Here is a 4697-nt window from a genome sequence, read left to right as displayed (position 1 = left end):
GCCTCTGGTAATCACCATTCAACTCTAACTGATTAGTTCTTAATTCTTCCGAGAAACATTTTGGAACAATTCTAGAAGAATAGAGGTTAATATATTTGAATATGAAATGGAACAGTTCCAGCTTCCCATATAATTTCAGTCATCTAATCAAATCTGTAAGGATATGATTATACTGCATAATTATTCTCAAGTTTTTCATAAGCCCTCCTAAACTGGAAGGAATGGGTTACTTATTGGTATTATCTTTAGCCTTGTTATCTTCATTTTCAAATTGAAACTCAATTTTCTTGAGATTATCTTTGGATTAGAACATTTTATTACAAAACCAGAAAAAGAAAGTCTTAGAGTTGGAAGGGATCTTGTAACTTTCTTAAACTAATCCTGAACAAGTTGAACAGAAGACAAGGACTTGTCACAGATCTGCAAAAGAACATAAATTTTGTAATCACATGACCTTTGTTGGTGCCTTAGTTCTAATACTTACCTTGTGGATTTTCTATTAAATAGGAATTGAATTAAAACTAATTAATGCTTGAATGAAATTAAAATGTTGGATTAAATTAAATGTTTTAAATATTTTATTGAGTACCTATTGAAATAAATATGCCAATAGAATGTATGCTTCATGGGCCGGGCCCGTGGCTCACCTGGGAGAGTGTGGTGCTGATAACACCAAGGCCACGGGTTCGGATCCTATATAGGGATGGCCGGTTTGCTCACTGGCTGAGCGTGGTGCTGACAACACCAAGCCAAGGGTTGAGATCCCCTTACCGGTCATCTTTTTTAAAAAAAAAAAAAAAAAAAAAGAATGTATGCTTCATTAAAGCTGTAATTTTTATCAGTTTTCCAGAGCCTAGAAGAATGCCTGGAACATAGTAGGTGTTCTATAAATGCTTTTTAAATGATTGAATCAAGTAAATGAATAGCTTTGAAGGAATAAAACATTTAGCATTAAAATGGCTCTGAATATAATTTAATTTTTAATAACTTAAAGTTAATATTATGATTATCACATATGCTGTTATCGTTAAAGTGTTTTGATTTTGAGGTACCAAGAGGTTAATTTAGGGATTCTGCTTTTATGGGTGGCTAATAAATGGAGCTTATGGGGCTTTAACATTTGTTTAAAAATTTCCAGAGACAGAAAGTTATCATGTATTTGTTCAAACTTAGGCTTGAAACTACTGGTAGAGACTATTTTCCTTGTGATTCATGGGGGAAGACCAAGAAATATATAGTTATAAGTAGCAAAATTTTGGCAGCAAACTATCAATTAAATTCACCCATTAATCTATCCAACCACCCATCTAATAGTTCTGCACTGGAAGTTGGCACAATGGGTGAACGAGGAAGTGTATGGTGTTTAGTGGTTCAATAAAGTCTTCCTGTTTAGTATTGATTGGGCATCCTCAGTGTGCTAAGTAACCCATAGAATACAGATTAGATCATAGTTCTCACCTTCAAAAAATAAGACTTAAGCACCTCATAAATTCTGTGTGGAGTGAGGCAACTTGCCAAACCAAAAAATAAAAATAAAAAATACATTTAAAAAAGTAATGACTGCTATTTTACTCTGTCTTTTCTATCTTGATTCTTTCTTGCTCAGTCTGAAGGTATAAATCTGAGACAGCAGATGGAGCATATCCAGTCTGTGTTGAGTTACCGGGCCACTGAAAGTAAACCCATCCATCTGCAAAGTGCTGTATTGAACTGCCTTTGTAGAAAAGTTTGATTTGTGTTTTAACAGATAATAAATTTCACCAATTTTAAAAGCTGTGATACAAAGTTTGAAGAAAAGTTATTCTAGAAACTTGCCTCTATTTAATTAAGGCAGTGACTTGAGTCAGGAAAAATATTCTTCTCAGAGTTTTTACAATAACTGAGTTTCTGTATAATTGATTAAAAAGTAAGGACATATTAAAAGGGTGGTCTTTCCAAACCTGTGTTGAGAAGAGACTTGCATTGTGTGCCCTCCCGCCACTCTTGAAGGCAACCTTCTAAAACACAAATGTATTTGTAGTAGGAATTTGGACTTAACCCTGTGAGCAATAAGAAACTATTGCTAGCTTTGGTCAAAAGTTAATCCACAACTGCATTGTCCAAAACAGCTACTGGGTGATTGAAAGGAGGCCAGTAGTCCACATTGAGATATACTGCAAGTATAAGAGATGCATAAAATTTTGGATACTTAGTATGGAAAAAAGAATGCAAATTAATTTATTGATAATGTTTAGATCAACCACTTGTTAAAATATATTTGGCTACATTGGGTTGAAGTATATTTTAAAATTAATGCTACCTGTTTCATTTTACCTTTTTTAATGTGGCTACTAGAAATTTGGAATTGCACATTGGGCTTGCATTGTATTTCTACTGGACACCAATGTTGAATGTTGAGTGAGACATTTTTTCCTGTTGCCCTGAAATTGTCTTCTAGCACCTACAGAGGAGGACAAGAAGTGCTAATTAGCCCCAAATTTCAAAGAGAGCAGCCAGCAATTGGGCTATATGATCCCCTGTACTAAGTGGTGGGGAACTAGTTCTCCTACAATCCCAACTTCAACAAAAATGATACACTGCCCAGGACAACATTTGTGGAGAGAGGCTTTCCTTCCTGTGTTTGCATTCCATACAGCCCCAAGCCTAGTGTGAGGCTTGGAGGTTAGGAGTTGGGAATAAGAGCTTGAGTTGAGGATCCCTGCAAGAGGTGAAACTACGCATTTTTCATCCATCCCCAGCTGGATGCCTGATCAATTACTGAATCTAGGGACCACACTGCATCAAAATAAGTGGAGTGTGTGATAAGAGAATCATTGGGAAAGCTTAATGGGTGTTCCTTGTAGGTGGCTCTTGACCTAGAACATGGAGACTGGTCCTTCCTTCTAGTCTAGAAATGTATGAAGGCAAAAATCTTGCTGTAATAGTCTGCTTAGAAAAGAAACTGTTTGGCCGGCCCGGTGGTGCACTGCTACAGTGCGCCGCTTGGGAGTGTGGTGGCGCTCCCGCCGAGGGTTCGGATCCCACGTACAGACCGGTTCCCGCTCACTGGCTGAGTGAGGTGCGGGAGCAACACCGAGGGTTGCGATCCCGTTGCCGGTCCCGGTCCGGTACGGGCACGACACTGAGGGTTGCGATCCGTTGCCGGACACGAAAAAGAAGGGAAAAAAACAAAAAAAAAAGAAAAGAAACTGTTCAATAAGTTGTCTGGGAAGAAAAACCAAAGGCAAGGAGGGGTTTCATCATCCCAAGTCCTGTGGCCCTCAGAGAGAACAGAAGAGGACCACATTGATCCCCATGGTTCCCTGCAAATGGGTATTGAGGGGTAGGGAGCAGAGGCTATACGATTGTCCAAGCATCCTGGCCAAGTGAGGGGACATTCTTCCTCACCAAGAATGCTATACTCTCTCATTTCCTTTTTCCCAGTGCTGCACATGTGGGGGAGGGGCAGGGAGGAGGGTCTGGAGGAACTCAAGGTAAAGCCTGAATAATTGAGTGTTCTCGTTATATGAGGCACTTAGCACTGATCCTCACCTGTAAGCTCTAGTCCCAAGCACTTGGAAATATCCACTCAGCATCCTATTAGAAATCATCTGTATCACTGCCCTACTCAAATGCTAGTAATGGCATCCTATTGTCTGCAGGATGAAATTCTAATTTCTTAGAAGATAATAATTATGGCATTTGGTCTTTACCTACCTATCTGGCCTCTCATCTGTTAACCCCAATCTTCTTGTACTTTAGCCTGATAAAACAACTTGGATCCACTCACCTTTGCCTGAAACCATGCTTTCACTCATTCAACAAATATATATTGATTATCTCTTATGCATCAGGCATGCTGCTAGCATTAAGGACGTACATAGTAGGTCAATCAGATGTTCTTCCTCTCAACACTGAGCCTACATTCTAATGAATAGGGTTTTTTTCTCTTGGTAAATTCTTTTTTTTTTTTCCTTTTTGTCTTTTTTACTGACCAGCAACGGGATCGCAACCCTCGGTGTTGTGCCCACACCGCGCTCAGCCAGTGAGCGGGAACCAGTCTCCACATGGGATCTGAACTCTGCGGCGCACTCTCCAGTGCGCCACTGGGCCGGCCCATCTCTTGGTAAATTCTATCCCTGCTTCTTCAATATGCTTCCTGTTCTCTTCAATCACAGATGAAAAGTTACCTCCACTATGAACATTTCTTCAGATAGGATAAATGCTATCTGGCTCTGTCCTCTGTATTTATGGTTTGGTAGAACATTACCTGTATTAGTTGACTATCTCCCCACCTAGTCTGAGATCTCAATGATAGGAGCTGTGTCCTGTCTTTGCATCTACGACATCTGGCACATTATGCGTGCTTAAAAATGCATGCTTGAAATGCCTCAACTTCATTGTCTTTTATTTAATTTTGTCTTTATTTCTTATTTTTGTATTTTCTCTGAGATTATATAACCATCCAGAGACTTGGTAAGCCAAGTTTAGTTCAGAACAGTTACACAATCAAAATAGGCTTTAAAGGAATCTATTCCAAGCGGCATTGGTTGAATGATTTAACATATTTCTTTATGTATCTAAACAATGAAGTCATTTCTGGTTTTTTGGGGGCAAAAAGTAAAGTACATAGCTCCCCAAATTATTCTAAAAATTAAGGATAAACAGCTGCTATCATTTTGAAAATTTTAAAAAAAATCTATTTTGGCCATCAGAGG

Source organism: Galeopterus variegatus, unplaced genomic scaffold, assembly GCF_000696425.1.
Source record: "Galeopterus variegatus unplaced genomic scaffold, G_variegatus-3.0.2 Scaffold3131, whole genome shotgun sequence".
In the NCBI taxonomy this organism is placed as follows: domain Eukaryota; kingdom Metazoa; phylum Chordata; class Mammalia; order Dermoptera; family Cynocephalidae; genus Galeopterus; species Galeopterus variegatus.
This window is presented reverse-complemented; position numbering follows the sequence as displayed.